Raw genomic sequence first — 22,144 nt, 5'->3', positions numbered from 1 at the left:
GCTGTGCCCATTCGTCTTCCTGAAGGCTTCTGGAGGGTGCCCGTGCACAAGATCCTGCCAGAATTTAGAAGTGTAAAACTCATGTTCTTCTGCGTGAGGGCTCAATGAAACCATTAAGGAAACTGCTATATCTGCGCAATGAAAGAAACTGCCCTTCCACAGTTAGAATTTTCCGTAGCCCTATCACTCAGAAACAAAGGAACACAATGTACTTCTTAAAAAACATACTCATTACCTTTAAAAAGTGAACAAAGTGCTGTTAAAAAAAAAAGAAGTACCTTAAATAGGCACCAAGAACTCAAGAATTTTCAGTCTTATTGAAAATTAGCAAATGTAAATCAGTCTAATGACCATTGATTTTCAAACAAAGACTTCCTTTAAAATAACTACAGCTACTAACTAATTCTCTACTAAGAACCTGAGGATGAAATTAGCCTTACATGAGACCAAACTACAACTTGAGAGAAAGGTAGAAATTTGTTAAGATGGAAAAATGAATACTGTTTCAGTATGCTACAGTTTTCCTACTTAAAAAAAAGTATAATCTGTTCATATGTTTGTAAAATTTGATATTTTTAAACTGAGGATGGTAATCTCTTCAATTGTATGGAAACTTTATTGAAATAAAATTATTTTAAAGAACAAATTTCACTATAAGTAATTGTTTTAAGTTACATAATCCATCAGTGTTTTAAAATGGAACAGGACTACATGAATCTCCATGCTGATGATATTTCAAATGTTCAGGAACGGTAATAAAAATTTGTTGGAGAACGTTTATTTTTATTTTCTCTTTTCAATACCGACTGCCAAAAATCTTTCTATAAGCCAATTAAAACAGGATAGGATTTTAAAAAGAGAATTAATTGGAGGGCAAACACAGCACAAAGCTGAAACAAAAGATTATGGATGCAAAAACCAAAGTGATTTTTCCAAAGTGGCTGTCTCAGGCTGCAGGCCTTAGACAAGTGGCCTGTTTTCAACACTAATGGCCCAGGAGAACTGCTGTCTACAACCACCTGGATGCATAGCAACTGTGAAAATTAGGTCACCTCTCTGGTCCCAAACTCTATTTGCTTTTCTCCTGTGGCCATTTTACCCAGGCAGAGCAGCGTGGAAGCACAGAAGTTAATACATGCATGTAGAAACCTGCCAGAACACATCAGCTTTTCAAGCTGGGGAATTAAACGCCAGTTTATCTAGATTTGGCACAATTAAATTGGCCTAAATCTGACATGCATTCTAAAAACCAGAAAGGAACTGTTTTTAGAAAAGTGCTGTTCTTCTGCATGTGGATTTTTTTCCCTAGTTCAAAAGAAACTTTGTACCTGAAGTCCTAAAAACCATGCAAGTCCAGACGACCATCTGTTATAAAATGGTTAGCCCAGTGTATTTTTAGGATTTTTGGTGTATTTTTAGCCTTAGTTCCTAAGAAGACAAAGCTTATGTCCGCAGGTTGTCCATGTGCTGTCCTTCTGTCAGGCAATACCATGATACTTTCTCCACCCAGTAGTAGCTCCTGAACCTGGAATTCAATTTCAGCCAATTTTGACAGAAGAAAGACGTCAAGATACTGAAGTTCCAAGAAGTTTCATGAAGGTCACCAGCTCTGGGGTGGTAAGAGCCTGTGAACATCCTGCCTCCCTCCACCCCCAGCCCCAGGCAGATGCTGGGGGATGAGCTCAGTGCACCAGAGCTGCAATGCTGACACACCTGCACAGGGCACCAGCCTCCTACAGCACTGCATGTGTAAAACCAGACCATGTAGTTCAACTGATCTTTTGGGAAATTTTGAACTTTGACAGTATTGTTGTGTTATATTAGAAAAGTTAGCTTAGTATTGAGCAACGGTGTTCAATGAGTGAGAGAACCATTACATTGTAACAGATGCATGCTATTTCCAGCCAAGATGTAGCTTAATTTACTGGTGTTTTCATTTCTGTATGGAAGGCATTGGTATTTTACAATTGACATAAAATTCTTTAGCTGTAATTCTTCTGTAGATTTTCTTTTGTGGTGTGCTGTTCTTTCTGAAATGCCCCCCTAACTAGAGATTTATAACTACTGCTTGTAACAAATACAGAAACTTCTAATGTGTTAGTAACACTTCATACTTATTACTTCAGCAGTTGTAAGCGTACAATCAAACCTTGTTAATAAATCACCAAATATTGTGAAAGCTGAAATACCTTTGACCAGACTTGCAACCAGCCTGCCAGGAATCCTGCTGTTCTGTCAAGTTGTATTGAGTTCTCCTGAATCTTTTGCTATAAAAGTAAACAAAATGTCCTGGTTTGGCCTAAACCAGCCCAGCTTTAAACCGTGACACAAAATTATATCTTACCTCATAGGGAGGGGAAGAACTCACTGTCAGACTTGTCAATATTCTCTGCTGCTCTTGCTCTGAACAATTGTCCAGTGTTCTTAATGAAAAATTAATAAATTGGAGTTAAAAGGAGATGGGTAATAGCACACTGATCTCTTCTGTTTTCTTCAAATAAATATATAGTGCTTAGCATAGATCCCAGAGAACAATTATTGTAGCTGTGCTGTCTTCATGTCTCTGTGTGTGTAAGAGTAACTGTACCTCTGCATGCTCCCCAGTATTTTTGAGTCTTTGGCCAAACTCAGTCAAATTCAACAGGGAAATTAACTTCTGACAATTTTCTTAGAATTAGTTGATCTTTTAAAGGAGAAAGTCATGAATTAGTGCCCCCACTATAGGGAAGATCGCTCACCCCTTGTTACACAACTGAGAATCCACACAGGAGAAAAGCATTTTGCAAGGACAGGAAAAGCTAAAGCAGAGCTTACATTTTGTTAGATGTGAGGGAATTGAACTACAAGGTATAACCTGATAGGAAACCTGGCTTCATTAGTTCAACTGCACACACAACTATCTGTTTATTTATTTAGTGTGTTGATAGGATCTGGTGCTGCAATTTCAGCTAAGTACATGGTCACTGATGCCATGGCATTTAAAAAAATAAAAAAAGATGTACACCTTGTTCCTTCTTCTTTGTGTTTGTCTTCGTCTCACCCGTAAGCTCAAGGACATTATCAAATATATTTATACAAGCTATGTTAATTTTTTAGGCCAAGGTATATGATTCAATTTCCTTGATGTAAGAGTGAGAGTTGGCAGCTCAAAAGAGTTTGTGTATGTTGTGTTGACAAGAATAGGAAGAAATACTCAAGGCTACATTAGACGTAATTCCACAGCACTGCCTGATAACTTCACAAAGAGAAATGGTCCTGGGAGTGCCTGGATATATACCAAAGAGGAAAAATATATGAAATAGGTACAAAACCCATCAGAGTACGTGTGTATAAACTTGTATTTTACATATATAGGTATATATTCCTTGGGAGTCAAAACTCAAAAACTCAAATTCTTTGTAAATATGCGCGTGTGTGTGTGTGTGTGTGTACACATGCATTCCACATCACCTAATGTTTTTTCTTCTATTTAATTAGAAGGGATTTTTTCAGCTTACTTATTAATATGCAATTTCAGAGCATATTAAAGTATTTTAAGGAGTTTACCATTTCCACCGGGAAATGGTAGAGTGCCCCTTCCTGAACTCCACAGATCTGTCCCTCCAGTAAATATCACTTAATACATGGCCCTAGGATGTCTGCATTTCACATTAAAGAAAACCCTTCATCCGAGTGATGTGGTGTGTTCTTCCATCATTTCTGCCCTGTTCTGTACTAGCACTGGTGAGCCTATCAAAACTTTCCCTTCTGATTTTAACTTTCCACCTAGGCCACTAAGGCTATGTGTATACTAGCAAGCAGTGGGGACTGACAGGCATGTGTCTGTAAGCAAAACAGTTGGTGCTGAGGCCATGACATGACATCCATGCTGTGCCCCGGGTTAACTTTTGACTAGCTGTGGTCTGATCGCAGGGGCTGCAGGCTCGTTTGTGGCTGCAGTGCCTTGGGTGTGCTTCTGCAATGGATCCTCCCAAAGTGCAACTTGTGTGTCCCAAGTCTGCTCCACAGGGTGAAGCAGAGCTAGCCAAGCTGGGAGGATTGGGAGATTTGCCTCGGAAGTGCCCACCTAACCCAACCCAAATCATTACTCTATACATAGATATTTACACTAGGAGGTTTTGATGTGGGTTACACAATTATTCAGGTAGGACAGGGTGAATGCAGGGCAGGAGGTCACCTCCCCTTGGCAGCTTCTGTATGCTGGCAAAGGGGTTCCTCCTTCATTGTAGCATCATATTTGGACAATGTCAACTGATAAATGCAGCAAAAAGCATGAAGAAAAGTGGTGAAACCAGGATAGCTAAAGGGAAGCAGATAGAAACTCCTAACCAGTTACAAGATTTTTGCTATATACAATAACAAGCCAGGGTTTCTACTATATTCAATACACACACACATATACACTCACACAAATATATTTATATACACAGCATTTTAGTTTTGCAGATTCTTTCAAGTCCTCCGATGTGGACTCTTCAGCAGGAGACCGATCTGTTAAAGTAAAATGTAAATGTAGATTTTATTATTTTAATTGCTGTTTGCACCCAGTCCTAGTGTTTTAAGAAGCTTTTCCTCTGATTCTGAGCTGCAGATTCCTGAAGACTCAACAGTAAACAAACCAGGCAGCCTTTCTGAATTTTGTTGAGATGGGCTCACAAGCCTCTTGATCATTCATAGTTCTACTGCTGCTACCTTGTGGGAAAAAAAGGCTGCAGCAACTCCAACACCAGGTTAGCCCTCTTGTAAGATCAATCGTCAAGAATGGTAACGATGGCCTTTTAAATGTCTGCATATTTCCGTTGGATTTTTTTTTTCTAATTTAGAAATTTCACCCAGCCTGTGTTAGTGTGATTAAACCAGTAGGTTATATGGGGAATCATTCTTCAGTGTGGTCCAGACTGAGATTTGGGCTCTTTGACTGCCTAGAATTTTGTACTGTATTTTAGCAGAAGTAACAAAATCCCTCCCAGTACATACTGGAGTATAAGGGGTTCTGCTGTCTGTGAAAGCAGTTAAAATGTTTCTTCTATTGCCACTTCTTATAGATGCTATTTAAAGCTACTGCAGGGTTACTTAGTATGTAGTTTTGAAAATCCAAACCTAACGAACAGCTGGAATCTCAGGCAACATTACACTATTCTTAAACAGGCGGATTTTTGGTCAGAGTAGTTGTTTTAAAAGCATTTCATTGGCATGTGCTTTTATATTCAGACTGAAATATCAATTATTTCTGAGAACAACAGAGTAAGATTCCAGCCTGAAGAAGAAATTGTACCAACAATTGAAACATGTTTTTCTGTTTTCTTCTTTTGTTTTCCAATTTTCAAATGCACATGCAAATACAGATTTGTATGTCAACAGGCACATAAAATACTTGACACACTTCTATTGCATACTGATATAACACACTTTAGCAAGTTACTAAGCAGTTTTTCAAGATAATCCATGTTCATAAAGGAGGTACTTTGTGATTTACTCCATAGCCTTGGATTGGGAAAGTGGGACTTAAGCAAGCAAAACACCTAGAAAAGTCAAAGACAGACATGGAAGGGTTTGCGTCGGAGCCTGCAAAATTAAAAATAATGTCAAAGCAATTTGGTTAAGTTGTTTTCATTTCAATGGGATTATGTCTGTCACTTTTTAAATAAAATGGGGGTGTAAAGGTTGGTTTGGTCTTACAGTTATTTCAAAGGCAATAAAACAATTTCCACATGCATTATAATGGCAAAATATGGTATATCTTCCAGATGTAAAACAATCCTTTTTGACACTTCCATTTTTTAAAATATTTTTTACATTTAAAATTCTTTTAAAGCTTTAAAGGATCTGTAGATCTGCATTCCTCACACAACCGAAAGTCCTACTGAGCAAGAAGTTTGAAGTAAGGCTAAAATCTAGCACTACACTCTGAAAAAGTCTGATACATATCAAGAGCTACTCTTGAAGAGCCAACAGTGTGTGAGGCAGTAAATGATGTAGATAAGGTAACGACTTCACTATTTTGCATCAGATCCTGATTCAAAAATGCAGAAAGAACACTAAAAAATTGTTTATTTTTTAACTTACTGCAGTGTTCTCTCAAATGAGGGTGCAAATGGACTTTGTAAATGTGCAGAATGGGAAACCTATTTGATCTCAGGGTACTCTCTACTCATGTGTGTTAGGCTGCAAACTAATGTTGGGCAATAACATTTAAATCTTCCTTGATATTTTTATCAAAACCAGCACCATGCCAGTATTAAGTGTCATGATGCAATTATGCCTTTTGGTTGTGATGTTTGAAACTGCTTGGGAGTTTGGAGGGCAAGGTGGGGCTGTGCAGCAATGAGCAGCACCAGGCTAGGAAGGTCAGGGCACAGGTCAGGTACTGGTTGGCTCCAAGGCATCACATGAATCAAATGCCTCCCCATAACCAGCCTTGATTGCCTCCATCCCTGACAGAAAACCTTTTTGCAGGCATAGTTTGAGGCATACGTGGCCCACATGATGTCCCCGAGGCCACACACCGTCCTGGGGAGGACACCTGTCTCACAACCACACCGCACCATGCAATTTGCCGCTCACCACTCTCTAAACTCTGTCACCACCACAACACGCAATGGCCAGCTCCTGCCAAGGGGTGCTGGTACCAGAGATCAGGGCCTGGCTGGTGAGCCAAGCCCAGGCGGCAAGGCTGCTACCCCCACTCTGCGGAGGGAGGCAGGGAGAAGGGGTACCCGTGATAAAGCACACACTTGGCACAAGAGCGAGCTGGTGCATGCACAGCCTGGAACTGAGAACTACCTGAGGAGCTGGGTTACAGAACAGCCTTGCAATAAAGTGTGAAATGCGGCAGCACTGCCTGGTTTTCAGAGGGGCTGTGACCCATGTGAGAACAGAGGCATGTAACGTGCCTCCCTGAGACGGCAGGGCACAGGAGCCCGTGGCCCTCGGGTCCCGTTCTAGTTCTAGACCATGTGTTGTGCCATACATACCGTAGGTGCTTCCAGGGCAGGAGGAGCACGGAGCCCCGCCATGGCTCCCCAGGTGCTCGAGTCTCTCCCCACACACAAAAGGCTCTCGGAAACGCTCTGGGCCCGAGCAGGGACTCACCCTCCTCGCACTGACATGGCCGCAAGGCCGCCTAGAAGCGACACGGTTTATTGTCACCTGAGAGAATCCCCGCTCCCGCCTCCCCTCGGAGGGCCCTGAGGACGTGGCCGCGCCGCAATGTCCCCACTGGGAGGCGCGCGAGCGCCGCCGCTCAGCGGCTGTGGGGACGGGGACAGGGACGGGGGCGGGGGCAGAGCGGCGGGAGCGGTCGCCCTCCCTCACGCAGCCCGGCGGGGCCCCGGGGCTCCCGCGGGGAGCGGCTCCCGCTGGCCTGCGGGCCGGGCGGGCGGGCAAGCCGTGTCCCGCGGCCTAAGGGCAGCCCCCCGGCCTGGGCGCTTTCCTGGAGGCTCCCCGCGGCTGCCGCCGGGGCCGGCCCGAGCAGCCCCGCTGTGCGGCGCCGTCTGAATAACGCTGCGTCGGTGCGCAGTGGGGGCCGCAGTGGGGGTGGGCTCCGTTCGTCTGAGGGCGAGAAGGGCCGGGGATGTCCCTGAACACGAGCCTGTTTATACTGAAGGAAAAGTCCACACACGCACCGCCATCCCCGGTGTTCCTCGCTTGTCCGGGTGCTTCGCGGTGCGTTTGCGGGGGGCAAACGGCCGTGGCGGCGTGACTCGCGTTCCTGCTGCCCCGGCGACAGGCAGCGGTGGCAGCCGTGGTGCCCAGCGGCGGCAGCCGTGGTGCCCAGCGGCGGGGAAGGCTGGGGCCAGGTGGTACCCGCTGATGGCTTGGGGAGGACCTTGGGTGAATCTAGGAGCCTGGCTTTTAAAATTTTGGCCTCAGGAGACTGAGATATAATCAAACAGTCATGTTAGGCTTTGGTTTTCACTAGTTTTACCTGAAGAGGTAAAGAAAGAAGATCTGAAGTCTGGAAAAACAAAAAAGTGAGGGAGGAAAGAAAGATCAGTAGAAAACAAATCTGCTTGGACAACAGCTTGCTGCCATCCAAAGCAGGTGTCCTATTTTTCCCTGTGCTTTTACACCCTCTCTTGCACTGAATCCAGTGTTCACTAGGTCGCTCAGCTCACTGACTTGGCTGAAAACCACTTTTTTGTTAAATTTCTGCCAGATTGGTGAGTGCAATCAGCTCAGGGCAGAGCCCAGTGTGAGAAAACAGGCAGGAGCACAGGGCCAAGAGCTGGAGGAAAAAGGTGACTGACTTGACTCATCTCAAGGTGTGCCTTGAGAGTGCACCACTAATTGGGACTGTTGTAGTACAAAGGGTACAAGATACAAATGGAGAAAGGAAAGACATCACTTAACTGCTTGTATCCTGTAGCTGTACTAGGCGGGAGGGTAACATATCTCAGGACTACTTAAGAGAGCAGCAGAGATCTTTGTGGTGTTTCTTCTTGTTTCTAGTGCAGATCTGAACGAGAGTAATTCTCATGGTGCGGATCTCTGTCAGTTGACCCTTAAGGAGAAAGATTCAGCTCAGAACATCGTGTCCTTCCAGTCTTAGAAAAAAAATACCAAAGAGAAATGGAAGCAGCAGAACAGATGCTCAGAAGAAATGTGGAATAATCACAAGTAAAAACTGGAGGTAAAAGCAAAGAAACAAGAAATAAAGGAAGGTGGAGACAGTCTGTAAAATTTTAAATGCCAAGAGAGCTTGTCTCTGCAACAAAAGTGACCATGACCTGGATTCCTTCCTCCTGAATTGAAATGGGTAACCAGGGTACATAGGTATAGGCTTCCTGTAACTTCTTTGGAGAAAAAGGCCCCTTCAAAGGAGAACAATTCTTCAAGTTGGGATTAGTAGTTGTCCATCTGCTTCAGGTTGTAGACTGCTGAGTCTTGCTCTTACATGCCTAGGGTATACCAACCTCTGCCTTATTGCAAGACATCCTTGTCATGGAAGTTATTGGAGACACGTGTTTGGATTGCGGTATATGGGAGGCCAGCCCATGTGATCATCATTGTTTCTTTTGTCTTAAAAAGGTTGACTTCAGTTTCAACCTTTGGCAAGCTGTCCTGCAATCTATTTTGAACTGAAACAGGAGGATGAGCAGAAAATCACGAAGCTGTGATAGTTTCCCTGCTTATCTTGGCTGCCTTCTCCCAAAGAATTGCACTGAGCAGCAGTCTGGTGCAGCAAAGAAGCTTGACCAGTATTTCTAAACAAACATGGGTTTCTCAGCGCATTTTTTCTTATCTGCATCTTTTTTTTTCATACTTTAATCTCTGTGAGGCAATGGCAGTCTTTATCTGTGATGGCTCTAAAACCATAATCAGTGTTTAACAGTGAAGCATAATAAAAATTAGCTCAAACCAAGCTGGAAAACAGCATAATTTTAGGCACTTTATTTTAAAAAGTCAGGTTACTACGTCGATTATAGTTCATTTTCTTTGTAATATCTACATCTAAATACCATGAGAAGGTGAAAAACATGCACTAAGCCCAAGCTTCATATTTTCATCATGTTTCACTTTCTAATATATGGAAAAGAGTAGTACATGGAGAGTTGCAATCTAAAGAAATAACATAATAATTGATTTGTTGCTTAAGCTGAGCCAGCAAAGTCACAGTAACACTTTAACAATATTACTCATCAGGAACAATGTCCCAATTCATTTTAAGTGCCTGGCTTCAGTGGTAGTAGTTTTGGACCAAATAATTTTGGTAGTTCTGCATACTTCAGATAGATGCCATTGTCCAGCTTAGGTGTAAATGCATTTCAGTCAGCTAAGGTAAGAAGTACAAGTTATTAAACAGCTGGGTGTTTAATTAAAAAAAAGCATACACTTCTTTGTGGAAAAAAATAGCAGGAGAATTGACTTTCCTCTTAAATTCAAAGAATATTGACCAGGACTAGGACTCTAATAAGAAGCAGAACTTTTTATCAGAGGACTAGAGTGTTGCATAAAACCCTTTATTTAAAGTCCCTGGCAAGGCACATGCACTGATTTAGCGGTTAGACTGGAGTGAATATGCATGCTTCATTCTGGAGGGAATATCTGACATTTCGGAAGTGTATTCGTGGTCGGGCTGTGGCAGCCAGGACTGCAGACCCGCCATAATGCCAGGTCCCCCAGGGCCCTGCTCCTTTCCTGTGCGAGGCTCTCTGGGCCTTTTTGCCTTTCTCATTTGGAGCAGCAGTAGCAGCACAGAGCAGAGCTGGCTGGAAATTTCTGACAGAAAATGTCTCCATTGGGGAAAAAGACCAAACTGTAACTGACAGATTTCTGAGCAGCACATTGGCCCTGACAGAAGCCAGGCGGGATCCCAAGCTGACTCCTTCCCCTGCAGGCTTACTTGGCTTTCTCTATCAGCAGTTTACATGCTTTCTGGGCTTCTTGACAGCTCAATAGGGAAGCTACCATGGGTCAGGGAGCCTGTGAACCTGAGAGGTGGGGCCAGGATCAAGCCCACATTTCCATTGTAATCCCACTTTGGACAGAGAGTCTTTTCCAGAAATGTGGGAGAGAAATTCTTGTTCTCCCGGGGTCCACTGAAGGAAAGAGCAGTCAGTCTCCCATTCCAGAGCACCTCAGGCAGTGCCAACAGCAGAAAGAACATCTATCCTTCAACCTAGAAGCAGCAGCATGGATAAGGTGCTCTAAGGAAAAAGAGGCATCCTCTCTTTCATTTTTGAGATGCAGCAGCAGAAGGAACTCATCAACTTTTAATCCATCAGCTACATGGGACTATTGCTGCTGTGCTTTTCCATTCCTGGCGCATGACATTTTCCATGGGGATACAGTTAGCGGGCATTTAACCTAGACCAGTGAGTGTGTCACGGTTTAAAGCTGGGCCGGCTCTTAAACCTGTGGCAGACGCTCTCTGTTAACCCCCCCCCACCCCCGAAGGGAAAGGGAAAGGGAAAAGGAAAAGGGAGAGAGACCTATGGGTTGGAAAGTTAAAACAGTTTTAATAAACTAGAATAACAAAAAAGAGTATAATAATAATATTGGAATAATCAAATATATACAAATATATACAAAACCAAGATCGAGCTCCCCCGATGTCGTCCATGTCACCACCGGCACTGCAGGGTAGGCTCTGGGAAGGCCCTGGCTGGGCCCAGCAGTGGTCGAGAACTGGATTCAGGGATGCACCGACTGGGATCAGGAGCAGCAGGAAAATGGACAGAGTCCTCCTTGGATACCGGCAGTAGCAGAAGAAGAAGGGAGAAGGAAGGGCCAAAGGCTCAAGCAGCAGAAGCAGCCCAAGCAGGCAGAGGCCCCCCTGCCTCTGGGGCCGAGACCCTCGTGATCCCCCCCACTTTATACCGAGAATGACGTGTATAGGATGGAATACCTTCGTTGGTCAATTTTGGGTCACCTGCCCTGCCTGCTCCTCCCTGCAGGTATGACCCTCCTGCGGCTCTTCACTCGTAAGCAGTGAGGAATTTAGCAGTGACCTTGGTTTCTCTAAGACTAAGTACAGCAAGAGCCTTTCTGCATAACATCCCTACCGGTGCCTCGGCGATAACTACAAGCTTCGAGCGTTATCAGTCCTGGAAGCAGACACTGTCTGCAAAACATGCAGTTAGTTTCAGAAAGTGCAGTTACTTAGAGGAGACTTAGCTGAAAGTAAAAATCACTGAAAGGAAAATTGGCCTGGTTTAGGCCAGACCAGGACAGAGTGAGGGGAGGAAACACAAAGGGGGATTAATAGTTCTCAATTACTGTTCTCAGGCTGAGAAAGGCACTAGTGCGCCCTGGCTGCTACCTCAATGATGCTTAGGTCCTGTTTGAAACTCTCCTTTATAACTGCTAGGCATCTACAGTTTTTTAGCAAGCAGTGATGTGCTCAGCAACTGTTTGGCATGAGTATTTTTAGGCTGTCTACCTGTTTGTAGCCATTCTTCAATATAGCTCTGAGCATCTACATTTCCTTTACAATAAATGCAACATAATAGATTAGCCAGACGACGAATGGTGATTCTGCTTCTCTCCAGTGTAGGTTAGAAACTGTTCTCTAGTGAATTTAACTTAAGCTCAGAACACCCTGTGTCACGTAGACTTCAGAACAGCTCACATTCTGAAGTCTTTGTTTATGCCCTGATTAGATGAACTGCATAAGCATAAATCTGACTAACATCATGGCTTGCGGAATTTCAGTTCCAAGTCTTGCTCCAGCAAACCATTCAGGGAAGTTAAAACTGGGCTGCAGCTTTTAATCTGTTCCTTCAAGTCAGAATCCTTACACCTGTGAATAAAACCTATTATCTTTTTCTCTTTTCATACCTTTTAGTTCTCTTCAGTTTCTCACAGTCATCTGTAATTTATTTTCCCAGTTAGAAGCACTTGTAGAAGAAAACAGAGCAGGACAGCCTTGTAAGACATCTGGTCAAGAGACAGAATTAAACTTGTCATAACTAAGTGATTTGCCATAAAATAGTGAAAACCACATTAATCTTTCACTGGTTCCATTTTAGGTTGTGAGAAGCAAGGTGAATATTTTTTTAAAATGTCTTCTGTAAACAATACCAGAAGGTTTAACGTGTATTTTCTTCTTTGTAAGCAAATCCAAGCTTCTGGCTACAGTCCGGCAGACGTTTTTCTTTGTCCATTAAGGCAATCTCCTACACAGTTTACCAGGGGAGGATGAAATTCCTCAAGCTGTGTTATAAACATTCATCACTGAAATCACGCTCTTAATAACAAGAACAGCAGACAAAGTTTAAGATAGCTCTACATTGCATGTGCTTTACACATGGAGACTCTAGAATCAGGAGTGAACCAGTAAAGCCAAAGACCAAATAAGCCACTGTGAAAAGATTGAACAAGACAATTTTCCATCACTAAAAAGTTTTGCAGCTCAGTGAAAGTAGGAAAAAACTGATTCTGTCGCTTCAAACATGACAAAGTAATACTTAGATGTCAAATGAAAGAGTCTGAAAAAGGATCTTTTTTTCTCTTTCGAAAAGTCTTGGTTCTTCCCTGTAGCAGGACTTGACAGAGACAAACTGCAAGTATTTCAAAGCCATATAGTCTATATTTTCTTCCTTGGACAAACTTTTTAAGAGCTCTAAAGAATCCTCCTGTTGTTGTTCTGTCTTTCTCTTGCTCAAGTTCATTCCTCTTGAGTAAAGCGATGACAGCTTAAATCAGGGTCCTGTCGAGACTGTGGCACTCAGTGGGCAGCTCTGATTTTAACCTGGCCTGCAGTTCACCATGGGACTGAAAATGGGCAGCGGTGAGAGCAGCACCCGCAGGGTTCTGGTCAGGGAGAACCAGGTCTGGTCACTCTCTTTATCGGCTTACCTTCCTGTCTTCGTTTTCAGATGCAATTTACTCCCTTCTCTGCCAGTCTCCCTAATTAGTGCAGAGGCTTTGTTCGTGTATAGCCCTAATAAATTGTAATCACCTTAGATATAGTGCTTCCCCAGCCTCAGACCTTTTGCTCTCCAACCACATCCCGTGCCAAGTAGTGGGTGGGAGGACTGGGCAAGGATTTCCTATGTACTGCCATCACCAGCAACAGGGAACTCAGACTTCCTTTCCTCATTTAGGCCTGTGCTAGGGGCTATCACCGTTAATGAATTATTTCCTTTGTGAAAGCATTTCACAAAATTCTATAAGGATAAAGCCAGAAAGCAATCAAAAACCTCAACAAATTACTATAGAACTTCTAAAGCATTTTAAGAGAAAATGAAAAGTTCTTAGAGTCTGTGTTTTTGTGACAAAACCTATGCAACTCCATGAAAGACATGTTTTTCTAGAAAAAATAATAATTTATAGGAGACTCCAGAAAGGTCTTAAAATGCTGATGGCAAGAGGCTGATGGGGTGGGATTATCTGGATGTTCTGTGAGTGTATGAATACCAGCCTCTCTGCCACTGCGGGCTGCCTCTGGTTTTCAAAGAGTTACATTTTCTGCGGCGTTGCTGGCAGGTTTCTGATGTGTGAATCTAGTATATCTGGGAGACCCATCGGGCTGTAACTTATGCAGAAGGCTGCACTGAGTCCTGGCAAGCCCAGTCCTCTGGAATTTAATGGTGCGATAGAAGGAAACATGCCAAACCATCTACCTGAACTACTATTCCCTCAACACATTCCTCTGTGGTGTTTCTTGGCTGGCTGCTTGATCCCTCAGCTCTAGAACTGAAAAAAAACCTGGTGCCTGAAGTTATATTTCTCACAATCCTTTACATAGCATATGTTGCGAAAATACTTCTGAATACTATAAAAGTTACGTTTTCCAAAATCAAAGAAAACACGAGAAATAATTGTCTTTTCCTAATATCATTAAGTTGATGTATTTTTAGTTAATACTTAAGAGTAGCAGATGGGTGCTCATGAATTTAGATACAAATATGTGAAAATCAGAAGTGCATCTTTAGACATTTATTTTTTCAATTTTTATTTTGAGTAAGATATTGCAAAATTCAGACTTTGAATAGGTTGCCTTTTAAAGCAATCTTAATTAGAAAAAGTTTTCTGGACTAATACTACAAATCTAAACTCACAAATTTGTCCTGTTTTGTCATAACCACTCACAATTCTTTCTTCACTGTGGATGATTTGGTCAAAATCCCATGAACTGCAACAGTCCCCTCTTCTCCCTTGCGAATCTCTATTTGTGTGGCTGTTTAAAGCAGATGATACACAACTAGCGTGAAATTGTGGTCCTATGGAAACAGAGGAGCTTAGCACAGGAAAAGATCCAACATACAACTAGCAAAGTATTATGGGAGTTATTTAATTTGTGTTTTCATAGTTTACATATATAGATGATTACAATCTCTGCTACAGAAAGTAGAGAGGTTTCTGTGTTTGCCTGCTTGCTGTGTCACAAGAAAACAGTCTGGGTTAGCTGGGTCATGAAAGTCAGTCATGTCAGTCAGCGGGAAAATGTAGGGCAGATTTCCTGGAAATGATGGAACCAATATTTTTGTAAATTGTGGAGTATTTCAGGTTCCAAGTGTATGGAATTGTTGTGTATTTGTAATTCTTTTAGTGACTGTCATAAACATTGAAGGTTGTTTCCAACAGAAATAATGTTTAGTGTTAATATTTCATAGCTATATGCTAGAAAGTTTTAACAGGGCAGTAGTCACAGCACAATGGTTGATGTGCACAACATGCTACTGTATCTATTGCACGTACTGTATAAGCATCAGCTCAGCAAGGAAAGACAGGAATTTGGAAGTAGTTTTGCCCTATATATTTGTGGGGTCTTTCCATTTGTCTTGACCGACAAACTAAAGTAAGGAATCCTATTACTATTCAACTAATTGTTGCCACTGGTAACTTCTACTGTCCCACAGATTTGTCAAGATAGTCTCACATATATAAAATTCCAGCTTTGTGTTGTTCTTGTCTATAAAGATATTCCTTCCAAATGTCCTGTGTCCAAATGACTGTAATATGTCATAAAATTTGAGTCACAGTTCCCTATATTTCATGGTGCTATTGGATGCAGTAGAGTCCTTAGGCTCCTACTGGAGTGAAAGGATTCCTTTCACTGTCCTCAACAAGCCTTGGATCAGACTCTGGCTTGCTTAGCACATTATTTTGAGAAGTCAGTGACCCTCCTAGACTTCACCCTCTCTTCCTTTTGGAAAGCTAATTAATTTATAGTCCTTTAGAATCTCAACTATTGTCTTAGGAGAGATTTGGGCCGGGGGGGGGGGGTTGTTTGTTTGGTTTTTTTAAATCCTGGCATTGCAATACGGGTTGTTCATAGACTAAGATGACCCTCATGTTTATAGGCCTCTTGAGAAAAATGAATCACAAGTCTTCAAAAAATATAATCAACATTTTAAACTACTCACAAATAAAAGAGTTTAACTAAACACAGAAAATACCCTGGTGTTCCACCCCACAGGGTCTTATCGTGGTCAGCTTGGCTGCTATACTACAAAAACATCCTCAGCTCTTCAAATATGCCAATAAACTTCCCCTGAGAGGCAGACTCCAGCAAATATAGCCCTCCACTCATTCTACATCACCAATGTTTTCTTGTTAGACTTTGGATGAAGGAGTCAAAAATTTCTCCACTGAACCAACAAGCTGCTGGAGGAGCTCAGACTGGTATAAGCAAGGGAAAGCTGAGCAGCTGAAACCATAAAGACAGGATTTGGGACAAGGTGGTGTCACAGCCTAGCATCCAACATTTTTTATTACGCAAACAGGAAAACATTCAAACTCCAGAGTCCTTCTAGCAGCCAAGCAGTTCTACTGTAACGTGGATGTCACAGGGGAGCTTTTTAATAGACTTGCTATAGTGCGCCAGACTGAGGTCTTTAGAGAGTTAGGGGAGGAGCGGAACATGCACACCTGGGAACTAAACCAAACCAATACTGATGCTTTAATCTTACAAGGCTTTTACTTGCTATCACATACAAAGGAGGTTGTACATTGTTTTAATTCTTTTTAAAAGTTCACATTGATTCTCCAGACAATTGTATTATACATAGATATATACAAAATAAAAAGCTTCATTGATGGATATCAGATGATAGCATCAATAACCAGAATAAAAGAATGTTGGTCCCTAAAGTAATATATTATTTTTCTTTGAATAAGAGCAAGATAGAGAAAGTAGTATGTTACTAACCCCTCCTTCTGAGGTGATAAAAAGGTGATTGAATACATGTGCAGTGTAATGATGTTCAGATGGGATACTGGGAAACAGAACTGGTCAGGAATGATCAATTAGTTCAAAGAAAGGAAACATAAAAATGAGGTTATAAACATAGAGAACATTTTAAAAACTTTATTTGTTTTCTATAAAAATTATCTTGAGAAAAAAATATTTTCTTTTTTAAAACAATGTATTTGGAATTGACTAATAAAGCAATAGTTCAGTCTAAGGACAACAGCTATTAAATTTCCAACAAAGGTGTAATAGCACATGCATATCTGCTATTAGATGCTAAGAAAAATAAATATATGATAATAACAACAAACTAATTAATATTTCTAGGGACGGAGAGCTCTGCAGGCCCCCTTGAGACTCAGAGAACTTCTGAGGTAGAGGTATGCTGTGCCCACAGTCTCTCCTTTCCACTTGTACCCTGTGCTGGCCATGACACAAGTGACATTCTGCCATTATTCCTTGTTTATCAATCATAAAAAAATTATTTGAAAATTCCATCAATTTCACTTTTGGTTTAGAACTGCAGATATGTTTGCTCCTTATCTCCAGAGATGATGATTTGAGGGATTAGTGAGCATATGTCTTATGGCATTTGGCTTTCACATGTGAATCCTCAAAGTTAGACTAGATGGTCTTTGAAGGTCCTAACCAATCTAAGTCTAAAATTCTATGAAAATTTCTAATTATAAATAAAATTTGAGGAATGTCTGTACAACTTATAAACAGTCATTAGATTTACAAAGCTGTTGAATTATGAAAGACCTCAGGATTTGCGCTATTCTGCATTTGTTAGTAGGGCATGTACCATGTGTCCCCGGACTTGCTGAATCTATTTGTACCCAAAACCAAGCATTGCACCTTCGTGTTGTCTCCTGACTATTTCAGCCTTAGGGCTGACTTAATACTCTGGAGTGGACCATGGCCCAGGCAGCCAGCACTTGCCTGTCTGGGTCAGTTCCAGCCACCAGGCAAATCTGTGCCCCTCATACATCACGCAAAAATACTCAGCCAGCAGATTTTAGTGGTAACTTATTTAGGTCAAAGCAGGTTTAGACAAGCATTTAACAGAACTCCTTCTGACTTGCCACTTTGTAGAGGGGCTGGTGTTGGCAGAAGGAAAAAAAAAAACCAACAAATTCAGAACAAAAAAAGAATGCCTGTTTTCTTCTGGTGCTAGCTTTTACAAACCAGAGCCACAGGCTGCCACAGTGATGAGAAAATTGGAGCAGGAAAATGCATCCAGAGTTGTGTATTTGAAAAATTTCAGTTCCGTACTCCATAAGTAAAAGAGGATGAGAGGATCAGTTCCCAAAGGGGCTGAGGCCCCCCACCTGCCCACTTCAGCTACCTGAATTCAGCCCTCAAATCCCCAAGCAGATTTTCCAATGCACCTGCCTGGGGAGGCACTGGAGTTGTCTGTCTGCCTAAATTACTGCCTCTCAGCATGTCATAACTACTGAGGTGCTGATATGTCCATACTGTTACATGTTTAAGCCCTTCTCAAACAAGCTATTAGCAGATCTACATTGCCTGCAGGTCTGCTTCTCCAGGCATTTTCTGTTCATGCTGCCACAGAGCCTGACACACAGTGTTCCTGGCAAAGGTGTTTTGTCCTGATTTGTCTAACTAACTAGTGCAATCTCTGGAAGATAGAAGATTCTGCCCTACAAAAAAAAAGGGACATTCAGGGTATGCAGAATAACCAGCACCCTTCTCATAAAGGGAAAAAGAAAGACAGTACTCTCTTCTCATGAAAAGGGGCTGACTTGCTTTTGGTACCTGTGCTGAGGAAAAAGCACGTGGTGATGAATATTGAGACGTAAATGCATCCAGCCAGCACGGAGTTAGGTCCCCACCTGCCCCAGAGCCTTGCCCTGCCCCTCAGCACCTTCCACTGGCTTTGCAGTCAGCGTTTTGACTTCCAGAAGACTCCCAGGACTCCTCACACAGCGTCTGACAAGATATCCAGGTACTAATTGGGAGCAGTGGATCCCCTCCGTGCCGTTAGCTGTTAGCGTGGGACATGAGAGGAAATGTGGGCAAGGAGAGCTGGGGGAGCACAGACCACCGCTCCCAGCCTGTTTGACAACCTGAGCTAGAAATCTGCAATGTGTGCTTTGCAAGAGACAGGTTTCCTTCCTGCAACGTTGGAATAAAGACCTCCTTAGCAAAGGATTGCATTTAATGCAAGTACTTTACTAAGGCTGTGGTGCGTACACTGTGATGAGTAAATGCAGCCTTTTGTGTGTACACATGTGTGTGTGATAGTTATCTAAGTGCATAGTGGCCGAGCCTCAATAAAGGTCTATTGCAATTCCTTTAACCCAGGTGAAGTTATAACAGCCAGTGTTAACAGAGAATTTGCCTACACTTGTTTTCCCAGGCAGCAACAGACAGAGGCAGCATATCACAACTCTTCTGTCATGAAAGAAAATACTCCTTTTTTTCAGGTCAAAATCAGGACTTTCTTTCCTCCTGTATCTTCTTTAGGAATAGGCTCATGCGAAGAATTTCTTGAGATGTTTGTATCCTGGAGGCTGGTTCAGGCCCATGGTGGGACCTCCTGAGAGGAGATTCAGAGGTTCTCTTCAGCTTCTCATAAAAATCTTGTCAAGCTGAGAGGGGAGATGAGCCGGTCTCCTGTCTCAGCTGAATTCCCCTCTTTCCTCTTCTGCATTCTGGGGTTATAGCGTGTTTCCTAAAAAGATGCTCTTTGTTTTACTTTTTAAGTGGTCTGGATCACATGTGACATGAGTGTGCACAGCACTCAAGACTAGCCTGCAAGTCAGGTGCCCCCAGGTATTTATTTGTGCAAATGCTGAACCTGTTCACACCTGGAGAATATTTTCCATGCTCAAGACAGACACATGCATGTTTCTGGAAAACCTGGCCTTTCATCTTTTCCAAACTATCGATAATAAGCATCAAAGGATTTTAACCTACGTTTACTGAGCCACTATCTCACAAATGATTTGTAGGTCAGTTTACATGCCCTTCATACAGTCTTAGGGCTTTCTAGATGGAAGCAACCCTGGCCTTTCCAACGGGTGTTATATGACATGATGGGTTTGTGATGTTGGGTTAACCTTCAAAGAAACTGGACTGAAACCCTATAACTATTTTCATTACAGCCTCCACCTGGACTGACATCACAGTCTCACATAATAAACAAGAGCCCTGTCCACTAAACCCTTTCAAGCTTTATGTTTTAATGAAGTTTTCAGTTTATGTAAAGATTTTGGTGAAAATCCACTTTGAAAAAAATCACACTGTGAGTGCCTTTATGTTTGTGGGTTTCCCCTTCCCTTGATCGTATTTTGGTTTGTTCTGTTTTCTTTACTAATTTTGCCAAAACTAACTTATACAGACCTTGGTTTGCTTTACTCCCAGGTTTCTACTTCTAACATTTGATTTTTAAAGGTTTTAAAATTTGGACTCAAGAATAAATGTCTCAGGTTTTCAAAGCCAGAGTAATTAGCTTTAGTGAGCTGGTGTATTACACCTGTATCAGCTTAGTGGCACAAAACTTCTTTAGGGAATTTTTCATTAGAGATTTTTTATTTTATTTTCATTCAGACATCAGAACAAAAGCCTAGCCAAGAACTGAAAAGACTGATTAAACTTTAAATAGTTTTACTAATAATACTGAGGAGAAATGGGCTACATAAAGGATTTGCTTGCTCTGCATTTGGCCATTGTGAGTGCTCTACCGTTATTACCAAAATTCTTCATACTTGTGTTCAGCACTTAGTGTGTGCAAAGAAATAAAGTATCAGAAGTTTTAGCAGATAAGGCATGGGTTCAAACTATGGCCTGAGGGAAAATATGCCACTTTATTAAAGCTGCAGAACTGGCTGATACGTCCGAGAATCATGATTACCAGTGTTTTAAATCACAGCCATATTTGGTGATACCTGCTGATACCCTTATGTGCTATGATGGTGAACTGGGTGTAGTATCTTGTGTGCCCAGAGTCAGAGATCTGTCCTGTGCACTGTACTTCGTATTTCTGCTCATGACCTCAGCATGGTTTCGTATAGGCAAAAACTGAGATTTGTCTAGTTGCTGCCATTAGTAGGAATGGGTCATTATACAATTGTGTCCTTTTCTTTAATACACAAATTAAGCTAAATCAGCTTAATTACATCATGTGTGCCCAGTCTGACTGGGCCTTTTGCCTAACAAAACAGTCTGTCACGTAGGAAGAGCTATCTGCTCTGAACTTGTTATTTCCCCACTCCTGCTGCTCTGCCACAGCTTTTGCTTGTATTGGGAATGCAAAACAGGATGATGATCAGTGTGCAGTGGTGAGAGACAGTAATGAACAAGGTCCATATTTGACAGCTTAAATGTGCTGAAGCCAGTCAACACCTGAAATCATCTTCTGATGCCAGTTACAGACATGTCTGTGACTGAAGCTGGGGAATTTGCAGGGAAGATGCAGGTCTGGAAAATGTGCTCACAGCCTGTCAGGTTCAGGCTCCTGGCAGAGCAGTGAAGCATTTCCTCCATGCTGATCGTGAGCGAAGGAAGCACACACATGCCTCCCTAAGAGAGAAATACAGCTCTTAGCTACAGGTACAGTCCACTGCTAATTAGGCTGGAAGCTGCAGGTACCCTTGTCACTAGTGGAATGGTATCTCACTCCTTTCTTTAAGCTACAACATGGCAAGTTCATGCAAGTAGTGTACGTTAACCCTGTCTTGTCCCTTTTCTGTAGACCTCTGTGGTACTATTTTTCTGGCACAAGGACCCAAAACAGACAAGGGAGATGGATTTGCTTCAGCCCATCCTTCTGCCATCCTTATGTTGGGTAGTACTTTCCAAAGCTGTTCTGCTTGAGGAGTATCTAAGTCCTTTTGTCATGATTATTTGGTAGGAATTGGATGATCAGCTAAAGCCAATTAGGAGGAAAAGTGAGAAAAGCAGGTGATGAGCAGAGCTGAATGAGAAAGCACTCATGCCAGACCCATGCCTGTTCTCAAGCCGAAGCTCAGCATCCATCTGGGCTTTACCCAACCCTGTACTCATTCAGGAGCACCAAGAGGACTGAGGCACACAGTGAGAGCCAGCCACATCCCTACCAGCTACTGTGCCAGCATGTAATCCCTCTCCAAACAGCATGCTGAGACTCCACCTGCACTTCTTTTCTCTCATCCCAGAACCCATGAATTTCCTCACCGACTGCTTCCTGGTGCAGGCATCTGTAGTGTCTGGTGGAGAAAACCTCAGAGCACTCCTTCAACTGCTTGGTCCCTGCTAATGTCAGCTCTCCAGTCACCTCCAGAGTACTGTTCAGCGCATCTCCTGCTTTTTGGGTACCTTCAGAAATGAGGTAGTCAGAGGTGCTCTGCAGAATATTCCCCTTCTTGTCCTTCACTGTGAATTGACGATCATTTGATCTTCAGCCTGTCATTATTGTTTTTTAATTTTACACAATCACATAATAGTTGACGTTGGAAGAGATGTCTCATGAGCATCATGTCCCTTGCTCAAAGCAGG

Source organism: Nyctibius grandis, chromosome 1 (assembly GCF_013368605.1).
Source record: "Nyctibius grandis isolate bNycGra1 chromosome 1, bNycGra1.pri, whole genome shotgun sequence".
Classification (NCBI taxonomy): Eukaryota; Metazoa; Chordata; class Aves; order Nyctibiiformes; family Nyctibiidae; genus Nyctibius; species Nyctibius grandis.
The sequence above is the reverse complement of the archived record's forward strand: the minus strand, read 5'-3'. Positions refer to the sequence as shown.